The 10,709-nt window shown below is 52.7% G+C and overlaps 2 pseudogenes; one reads left to right on the forward strand and one right to left on the reverse strand.

The window, feature by feature from the left end:
• Positions 1-2,916: 2,916 nt before the first annotated feature.
• On the reverse strand, positions 2,917-4,211 carry LOC113616746 (serine/arginine-rich splicing factor 3 pseudogene; annotated as a pseudogene).
• Positions 4,212-7,282: 3,071 nt separating this feature from the next.
• Positions 7,283-10,148, forward strand: LOC113616745 (thimet oligopeptidase-like; annotated as a pseudogene).
• The last annotated feature ends 561 nt before the right edge of the window (positions 10,149-10,709 follow it).

Consider the following 10,709-nt stretch of genomic DNA (forward strand, 5'->3'; position numbering starts at 1 on the left):
AAAAGAAAAGTAAATTCTATTCAATTGACTTAAAGTAAATCAAGTGTTTATATAAATTCTCAGAAATGTCAAAGAAATTAACCTGAATAAATTTCATATTCACATGACCTGAGAAATAGTATTCATGTATGGTATTAAAGTTAAATCTTCTAGTGTAATTAAATATAGACATATCTTTACAGTCATCAACCTTAACGATAATACTTTTGTTGTACCTAAGTTTACTAGAGGTTAGTGAAATCTTATTATATCTGTTGCAATTTTGCCAGCAAGAAAACTAACTTGATATGATAAAAGTTTATGAGTAAATTAAATATAAATGAGATGAGAGATTTTAGGTAAACTTTTTAGGAATAATTATGTTTCAGGAATGTCTGCTTCTAAGTAATTTGTCCATATTTTGGTAACTTGAAAGTTTAGAGTTTTAATAAATTAAGTTAAATGATGGAAGTTTATTAAAATATCTAGTGCATTCCAAAAGAAAGATACCAAAACATTTTTTACTGAATATTGGCTTCCTTTTTGTAGAGAGACTAAAGATATTTAGGGCTATTAATATGTTTGGTGCCAAAATGAGACATTTTATATAAGAAAGCATATGTTTTTATAAATTATATATTCTATATTTATACTATATAATACTATATTAATAATTTTGCAAATCTACAGAATGCTAATGTAAAAGACAGTTCATAGTTGCTTACTTCTTGGTTTTCATGTGAAATTAAGGTTTTTAAGAGTTGAGATTTCTAATTAATATACATAATTAGAACTAAAAATTAGTAAGAAAAATATCTTTGTATGTTAGGAAAGGAAATGCATTTTATTAAGGAGAAAGAAAGTATATTTGTCCTAAAGCTCATTATTTCTAAATGGGAAAGAAAGTAAGGGTCAAACTAATATGGATATAGAAAGTTGTGGAAAGTTGAAGAAGAAATATGAGAAAGGAATTTAATGCATGGTCAGGACTGGCTAAGGTTAACTTGAATTTAATTAAGTAAATTCATTTCGATATTAAAGGTAAAGTGGTGCAAAACTAGAGTTTGGTTTTCTCTCTTTTAAGAAAAGAAAGTTTTCTTGGAATATTGAACTGCTTTTAATAATAAATTGTAAAAGTTTCTTTACCTTTTTAAAATAATTTGTTGTAACTTTCTGTCTTTGCTTTTAAAATATTTTCTTGTCCCTTTGGCTACATGAATAAGTACTGTTTCACAGTGATGTCCTATGATCCTATTTGACTAAGTGTTTCAAAACTTTTAAATATTTCTGACAAACTTACGGAAGATCAAATTCAAATTTAAGTTTTGTTGACCTCTAGCTAACTTTGAGACAGTTCAGAGGGTCTCTGAAGCACCTTAGAGAGAAAGATCTTAAACTAATTAGGATCATTTGGTGTGTTGGGTTAAATGGGAAGCATTGTCAAGTGAACAGAAATAAACCATCTTAGGTTATACTATATGGGTAAATACCATTAATACAGATATGCTAGAAATTACATGAAACTTTAAAAATTTGGGTATATCCTGGTATAATTTTATCAGTCATAATTCTAGTTATTATCTTAAATGCTGTATGTCACAGCAACAATTTTTTTGTCAAGTATACTGTAATTAGATGTTTAACTGTGTCTTTTAAAGTCTTTTGCCATTTATTTTTTTTGTGGTATGCGGGCCTCTCACTGTGGTGACCTCTCCCATTGCGGAGCACAGCCTCCAGACACGCAGCCTCAGCGGCCATGGCTCACGGGCCCAGCCACTCCGCAGCATGTGGGATCTTCCCGGACCAGGGCACAAACCCGTGTCCCCAGCATTGGTAGGCGGACTCTCAACCACTGTGCCACCAGGGAAGCCCCATCATGTAGTTTTGAGACAGCTCTGGCTGCCTCCTCTTACTCTTCAAGAGTTCCGCATCTTCCCAGGGGCTGGCAACTCTCCTTTGCTACTGATTCCAAGACACATCCAGATAGCACAAATGTGACCATGAAAACAAACTCAGGCATGTTCAAATCAGGGAAATAACATTCTTATCTCTGTTTAGTAGTTGCTTAATTTTAGAATAGTTTAGAGTTACAAAGAAGTTGCAAAGATCTGTACAGAGTGTACAGAGTGCTGTGGACCCCCGACCCAGTAACCCTATTTCCAACACGTTAGTACTTTAGTACGTTAGTACGACAGTACGTTAGTACGACATGCTTATCCAACTAAGGAACCGAGATGGATACGTTATTATTAACTAAAGTCCACACTTTATTAGAATTTCCCTAGCTTTCCCCTAACAGCCTTTTTCTGTCCCAGTCTCCTCTGGGCTGTGACATTTCTCAGACGTCCCTGGGTTTTGATACCTTGAAAGTTTTGAGGAGGACTGGTCAGGTATTTTGTCCCTCAATTTGTTTGTCTGTTGGTTTTCTGATGTTTTTCTTATGGTTGGGCTGGAGTTATGGGGTTTGGGGCGGAAGATCCAGACACAGATAAAAATGTCATTCTCCTCAGGTCACATCATCAAGGATACACACATCAAGGATACACACCATCAACGGGACTTGTGACAAACAATTTTACCCTTGATCACCTGGCCAGTATCGTCTTTTTCTGTTTTTTTTTTTGCTGCGTTGGGTCTTCATTGCTGCACACGGGCTTTCTCTAGTTGCGGCGAGCAGGGGCTCCTCTTTGTTGCGGGCACGTGCTTCTCATTACAGTGGCTTCTTTCGGAGCATGGGCTCTAGCTGTGCGGGCTTCTGTAGTTGTGGCATGGGGGCTCAGTAGTTGTGGCTCCCAGGATCTAGAGCGCAGGCTCAATAGTTGTGGCCCACGGGCTTAGTTGATCTGCGGCACATGAGATCTTCCCGGACCAGGGCTCGAACCCGTGTCCCCTGCATTGGCAGGTGGATCCTTTTTTTTTTTTCTTTGTTCCTTTTGGAACCAAAACTTTAATCCCAAGGAGTCTCACAAAACATATTACAAATGACAGCATGAAAAAAAAAATTGCACAGTAACTCAAAGTTCAGCTCTACAATATACTCTTCATCTGGCAGGACATTGGTATCTTGATAATCTCAACTTCCAGAAAACATTACAAAGAGCTATGTATTCATGTACAGCAATCACAGAGGGGACTTATGACCTAACTCAAAGGGAAACTAACTTCCTTGAAACTTCTTAGATTCTAAACTCACTGGACAACCTCTTGTCCAGTGTGAAGACTAGTGGAATTCTTAAACCTCTAATCTAGGGTAAGGGTGCGGCTTTCATTTCTACCTGCTGGCTTGTGTTCACAGCACCTTTTAAAGACTGCTTGCTTAACTACAGCTGCATACCATATCCCAGCTACAGAAAGTCTTTTCAATGTTTGCCAGTGTTGTTTCCATAATAATAAACATCACACTTTGGGTGGGCAGGGGTTAGAGTTTTATTATCAGTCTAGGCAAGACCAATAATTCAAAGCAAATTCAATTTTGCTTAAGAGAACATTGTAAAGAAACAATTCTTCATATTACATGCCTCATATGACCCATTTCAAACCATAGAGAATGACACCTTTATGTGTCACTGTCCCAAGAGACAAACAAATGTGAACAGCTAAAACATTTAAAAAGTGCATCAAGCTTCGGAAGTCTCAAACGAAACTTGCATTTTCTGTACATACTCCTGTCAAATGAAGTTATTTCCTGTGCACCACTCCTCTTGCAAAGTGGTCTGCTATTTCCTTTCATTTGACCTGGATCGGCTAGGAGACCTAGAGAAAGATCGGGACGGCTTGCGATTTCTCTCCTGGGACGGTGATCTCTCTCTTCTCCTATATCTACTAAAGGGACCTGCTCCGGCTGCGGGAGAAGCTTCTCCGTCTTGGAGATCTGTGGTGAGGGGGAGGACTCCTCCTCTGATAATCATCTCGAGGGCGACGACCCCAAGAAGGAGGCGGCCACGATTTCAACTTCTCCTTTCCCCATTCGACAGGTCCACTCTTACTCGGCAGCCACAGAGCGTTCTCCCGTCTAGTTCTCAGACAGCATCCACTGCATCTCGGGGATCTTCATTTTCAACAAGGGCGAAGCCGGGAGGGTTTTTAGCAACCCACACACTTCGGAGTGGTCCATAATATCCTAAAGCTCGTTCGAATTCAGTCTTGTTACCACTGTTTCCAAGATTCCTTACATAAACGTTACAGTCCAACGGACAGGAATCCCGATGCAAGACCCTCCTGGCTCCTGGGTTTCATGGGCCACAGGGTGATCCCAGGCCTCTAGAATCTCGCAGCTGAATCGGCTCGCACAAGCTGTCCTGTGGGGATGCTTTTCCCTCTATGTGTCCAGCCCGGGGTCCTGCTGTCTAGGCCCGACCTCCAGGGTGACAGGGTGAACCCCAGGTCCCTGGAGCAAACACTCAGAGCCCTGGTGACCAGACTCAGGGAACTGGGGCGGCAGCTGGACACGTGTGGCCACCCTGGTGTTTGGCCCCATCTGCAGTTCCAGTTCCAGCTGAGAAAGAGCCTCGCTGTGTTATTTTCTCCTGGTTGTGTAAGGATCCCCGGTGTCATTTGACAGAAATGTAGATGGTGTGTTCTCTCTTTTCTCCCTGCTTCCTGTCGTCCCTCTCCCCCTCCCTCTCTCCCTCTCCCTCTGTCCCTCTCTCTCTCTCTCTTCCCTCTCCCTCCCGCCTTCCTCTCCCCCTCCCCATCCCTCTCCCCGTCCCTCTCCCAACTCCCTCTCCACCTCCGTCTCCCCCTCGCTCTCCCACATCCCTCTCCCTCTCCCCTCCCCCTCCCTCTACCTCCTCCCTCTCCCCCGTCTCTCTCCCGCCTCCCCCTCCCTCTTCCCGCCTCCCCCGTCCCTCTTCCCTGTCCCTCTCTCCCTTCCTCTCTCCCTGTCCCTGTTCCCCTGTTCTGCATGCCCTCCCTCTACCTCTTTCCCTCTCCCTGTCCCTCCACCTCCTTCCCTCTCTGGAGAGGCAAGGAGGTGGAGGGACAGGGAGAGAGAGCAGGGGGGGGGGGAGAGGGAGAGAGAGGGGAGAGAGGGAGAGAGGAATAGAGGGAGGGAGCGAAAGACGTCTCTCTCTCCCTCCATCCCTCACTCTCTTTATCCCTCTCTCCCTCCCTCACTCTATCCCTCTCTCCCTCTCCCTCCCTCCTTCTCCTCCCTCTCCGTCTCCCTCCAACTCTCCCGCTCCCTCCATCTCTCCATCTCCCTCACTCCCTCCCAGAGAGGGAGAGATGGAGAGGCAGAGACAAGGGAGAGAGAGAGAGAGGGAGAGGGAGAGATGGAGGGAGAGGAAGAGAGGGAGAGAGATATGGAGAGGAGAGGGGAGGGGGAGAGGGAAAGAGGTCTCTTCCTCCCTCCCTCTCCCTCTGTCCTCCTTTTCTCCCTCTCCCTCCCTCTCTCCCTGTCCCTGTTTCCCTGTTCCGCTCTCCCTCTCCCTCTTTCCCTCTCCCTCTCCCTCCACCTCCTTCCCTCTCCAGAGACGGAAGGAGGTGGAGGGAGAGAGGGAAAGAGGGAGAGGGAGAGCAGGAGAGGGAGGGGGGAGAGGGAGAGAGGGGGGGAAAGGGAGAGAGGGATAGAGGGAGGGAGCGAAGACGTCTCTCCCTCTCTCCCTCCCTCTCTCCTTCTCCTCCCTCTCCCTCTTCCACCAACTCTCCCTCTCCCTCCATGTCTCCATCTCCCTCACTCCTTCCCACATAGGGAGAGATGGAGGGAGAGGCAGAGATAAGGGAGAGGGAGAGAGGGAGAGGGAGAGATGGAGGGAGAGGGAGAGAGGAAGAAAGAGAGGGACAGAGGGAGAGAGAGATAGAGAGGGAGAGAGAGAGAGAGCAGGAGAGGGAAAATGGTCTCTTCTTCCCTCCCTCTCCCTCCTCCGATTCTCCCTCTCTCACCCTCTGTCTCCCCCTCTCCTTCCCTCGCCCTTTCCCTTCCTCTCTCCCTCTTCCTCCCTCTGTCACTCCCTCTCCCTCCATCTCTCCCTCGCCCTCACTCCCTCTCAGAGAGGGAGAGATGGAGGCAGAGGCAGAGACAAGGGAGAGGGAGAGAGGGAGAGGGAGACCGGAACAGGGAAACAGGGACAGGGAGAGAGAGAGAGGGAGAGGGAGAGAGGGAGAGAAGGAGGAGAGAGGGAGAGAGGGAGAGAGGAAGAGACCTCTTTCTCTCTCCCTCTCTCCCTCTCCCTCTCTCCCTCCCTCTCCCTCTCCCTCCCTCTCCCTCTCCCTCCCTCTCCCTCTCCCTCCATCTCTCCCTCTCCCTCTCTCCCTCTGCCTTATCTCTGCCTCTCTGGGAGGGAGTGAGGGAGATGAGGAGACGGAGGGAGAAGGAGAGTTGGAGCGAGAGGGAGAGGGAGGAGAAGGAGGGAGGGAGGGAGAGGGAGAGAGGGAGGGAAGTAGAGACAGAGCGTGCAGAACAGGGAAACAGGGACAGGGAGAGAGGAAGGGAGAGGGGGAGAGGGAGAGGGAAAGGGGGAGAGGGAGAGGGGGAGGGAAAGAGGGAGAGAGAGAGAGAGAGGGACAGGGAAGGAGGGACAGGAAGAGAGGGAGGGAGAGAGGCAGGGGGAGAGATGGAGGGAGAGGGAGAGTGAGAGGCAGCGAGGTAGAGGGAGAGAGGGAGAAAGGGAGAGAGAGAGGGAGAGCGGTAGAAGTGCTGAGGAGGGGGGCTCCCTCCCCCTCCCACTCCCATCCTCTCCCTACTGCTTTCTCTTTTTTCTGCTTCAACAAACACCAGGCGCCTTTTAGATCAGCCCTGAAGTCAACGTTGATGCTTGGACAGCCTGACCTCCCTGCTGGGAGAGAAGTCCCAGCCCAGGACCACCGCTGGGAGATGAAGTCTGCGGGGCCCTGGGCGCAGGCTGCACAGGCACCTCCCCTGATGCCCAATCTCTCCTCGTTTACGAGGCAGCCGACACTCCCCTCCCTGACTCCCCAAGATTTGGGGCCTTTTTAGTATGTGTCGATAATGCCATGAGCTACTATTTAACTCTTCCACGAGGACCCATCTCCCAAAATGCAGTGGTTTTCAGCCTTGGCTGCACTAGAGAACCCCCAGGGAAGGGAGAGCCGTCTCTCCCTCCCTCTCTCTTTCTCTCCCTCTGTACTTCTGTCTACCTCTCTCCCTCTCCCTCTCCCTCTGGGGTGATACCCGATGAGCTCAGAATCGCAGATGGCCCCCCCATCCCCTCTCTGTGGCTTGCATGGGGGATGCACCTTCTCACTGTGGCCCGGGCATGGCCTTGACATTCAGACATCGGGTCCTGCATGGACACTTGTGTTTGTTCCGTAGCGCATGTGGCTGCAGTCTCTGCTTCTGTAGATGGGGGCTGTGCGTGAGCCCTTCATCTTCCCCGCAGACACCACTGGTGCTCGCTTGGCCTCGCGGGTGATGCGGGGGGCACGGGGGACAGTCTTGTGTCCCCACCTTCTTGGGCTACAGACAGGCCACGCTGGTCCTGTGGTGACTGGGGGCTCCCAGGAGAACCCCACTGCAGACCGGAGAGGTGGCCCCAGAGAAGGTGGCGTATGCCTGGGGCTGGGCCTCATCAGTGAGCCACGGGCCACCTGCAGCAACAGGTGTCTCACCGTCCAGGGGCTGGGTGTTCGGGCGCCGTGGGGTTGAGCTACTGTCTGCACGACAGCCGTGTTTGTCTTGTTGAGCCCGGGGAGGCCCCTTGGTGGCTCCTGGAAAGACTGGCCGCATTTCTTCCTGCCCTTGGCCTTAGAGCCCATCACGTTCATGCCGTTTCTGGTTCCAAAAGGACCTGTGTTAATAAAGACCACGTGTTAGGACAGCACCAAAGTGTCTAGAAATCCGGGCCAGGAGGAGGAGGGAGGGGGATTGGCTGTGCCCGCCAGTGGCCTGGGAGCCCTGCCCGCCTGCAGAGACCTGGCCCGGGTCCCGCGGGGAGGGCGTGGCCCTCGGTCCCCAGCGCCTTCCGTCTCTGGGTTCCAGGAGAACTGCGTGATCCTCAGGGAGCTGGTGAGGCTGCAGGCCCTGAAGTCCCGCCTGCTGGGGTTCCGCACGCATGCCGACTCCGTGCTGGAGATGAACATGGACAAGACCAGCCAGGTGGTGGCCACTGTCCTAGGTAACACCACCTCCCCCTGAGTCCCAGTGGGGACGGGGTCAGGCGGACCTTGACCGGACGTGGTGCTGCCTGAGACCCCACTGTGTCAGCCCTTGGGGGTCACCTTCCCAGACCCTTCATTCTGCCTCGAGGGGCGCGGGGTCGGGGGTGGCTGGGGGGCCGCCCCAGGGACGTAGCCGAGCCTCTCCCCTCCGCCCGCAGGTGAGCTGGCCCAGAAGCTGAAGCCCCTCGGGGAGCAGGAGCGGCCGTGATCCTGGAGCTAAAGGAGGCCGAGTGCCAGAGGCGGGGCCTGCACTTTGACGGCACCATCAACGCCTGGGACCTGCGCTACTACATGAACCAGGGGGAGGAGACGCGCTACCACGTGAACCAGTACCTGCTCAATGAGTCTTTCCCCATGCAGGCGCTCACACGCGGGTTGCTGGGCATCTCCCAGGAGCTGCTGGGGCTGACCTTCGACCTGGAGGAGGGCACCAAGACGTGAGGCTCTAAATGGTCTGGGACGCGGCCTCGGGCAAGGTCATCCATCGGCAAGTTCTACCTGACCTCTATCCTCGGTGCATGCGTGGCGGAACCTGTCGGCCGTGGGCCGGGGCTCCTCTGTGGAAGCGGGGCCCCATCCACGTCCCTCCGCAGGGTGGGGAAGTCCGGGCACGAGGTCTGCTTCGGCCTGCAGCCGGGCTGCCTACAGCACGATGGGAGCTGCCAGATCGCCATCACGGCCATGGTGGCCAACTTCACCAAGCCTACGCCCAACCTGCCCTCTCTGCTGCAGCATGATGAGCGGGAGACCAACTTCCACGACGTCGGGCACGCGATGCACCAGCTCCACTCCCAGGCACAGGGCTGCAGGCAGGGGGCGGGGAGGGCCCGGGCGTGCGTGGTCCTCAGGCAGGCCCTCGCCATGGGATTCTTTCACTGACATCACCCCGCACGTGGTGACGCCCTCGGTGTCAGCTTCCATCATCAAAGCCCAGGCGCGTAAATAATGGAAATGGATGTCCTCGAGGCTCTAGAGGCTGGAAGACCCAGATCAAGGAGTCAGGGCTGGTTCCCTGCATGTTAAATACATGTACTCAAGAGTTGCCTTGAAAAAAGACAAAAGAAAAGAAAGGAACGTTGCCTGCAAGTCTGCTGACAGACGGTGATGAGAACCAGAGGGAAGGCTCTGGGGCCGGGGGCGCAGTGCCCTGTGAGCTCGGGGGCTGCTGCCAGTCTCCGTGGAGGCTCAGCAAGTCCCAGTGACTTCCCCACGTGGGGGGCGCCAGCTGAGCGTCTGGGCCCAGAACCCACTGCTCGTTCAGTCTTCCTGTGGTCAGCCCTTCATCCTGAGAGCGATGCTCTCACAGGCTGCACTGGAGCGTGTGGGGACAGTTTACTGAGCTGTACAGACGTCACTACTGCTTTGGACCATTTCCGTCATCCCGAAAATGTCCCTCACGCCCTTAGCTATCACTCCGTCCCCTCGCCAGCCCCTGACAACCAGGAACCCGCTCGCTGACTCTGTGGATCTACCTGCTCTGGACGTTTCTCCTCAGTGGGGTCACGCCCTGTGTGTCCTTCTGTGTATGACTTCTCTCGCTGAGCATCGTGTTCTCAGGGTGTATCGACGTGGCAGCGAGCGTCAGGGCTTCACCGCATTGCGTGGCTGAGGGACGTAAAGAAGACAAGAGAAAAGAAAAGAACGTTGCATGCAAGTCTGGTGACAGCCGGTGATGAGAACCAGAGGGAAGGCTCTGGGGCCGGGGGCGCCGTGCCCTGTGAGGCCCTGGCGCTGCTGCCAGACTTGGTGGGGCACAGGCAGCACCGTCCCTCAGGAGCTGCTGGACAAGCTCATCAAGTCCCGGGAGGCCAACCCAGATGCGGCCGGACCGAGGGAAGGGAAGGGGGCTTCCGGTCTGCCCGGCTGGAAAGCGCGGCCTGGACACGGTGCCAGCCCCCCGTCTCCTTCCTCCCGCCCCCCAGGCCTCTTCAACCTGTGCCAGATCGTCCTGGCCAAGGTGGTTCAGGCCCTGCACACGCAGACGCCCGTGGACCCGGCCCAGGAGAATGCCCACCTCTGCCAGGAGATCCTGGGGTTCCCAGCCATGCCAGGTAGCCAAGCGCGCACCGGGCTCACCTCAGCGGTCGGTTGGCGGCTACTGCCCAGGTCAAGAGGATCGTCTGGCGCTGTGTGAATGGGGACCGACTGACGGGCTCCAGCCGAGGCCCACTGACCTCTGGCCTCTTCCTGCCACGGTTCCTTGGCTGGTCCCTCCAGCTGTGGCCCGTGGAGTCCAAGGGTGGGGTGGGAGGCTCTGCACATGCTTTCTAGAGAGCCTGGAAGAGGCAGGAGAGGGCTTCATACCCCGAACAGAAGACATCGACGAGGTCTGCCCATGCGTGGCGGTGCGGACACGCGGTTCACTCCCTCGTGAGCGCTTTAACCAGCGATCTCCCCGTGGTGGAGGGCGAGCCCTGACTCATCTCTCGCAGCCTCAGCAGCTGACCTTGTAAGAGGCTTAGGAGTGAACCCTCGTGAGCTTCAGCAGAAAGTCGGCAAAGATTTATTTGTGTCCCTCCACTGAACTGCCAGCGAGGTCCCCGTTTTCTACAAGTGTTGGGCCAATACTCTCTCTAGTGGCAGGGGACTCAGACAAGGCTGCTTTGGGGCCC

Source organism: Aethalodelphis obliquidens, unplaced genomic scaffold (assembly GCF_003676395.1).
Source record: "Aethalodelphis obliquidens isolate GAN/ISIS:26980383/991018 unplaced genomic scaffold, ASM367639v1 scaffold456, whole genome shotgun sequence".
In the NCBI taxonomy this organism is placed as follows: Eukaryota; Metazoa; Chordata; class Mammalia; order Artiodactyla; family Delphinidae; genus Aethalodelphis; species Aethalodelphis obliquidens.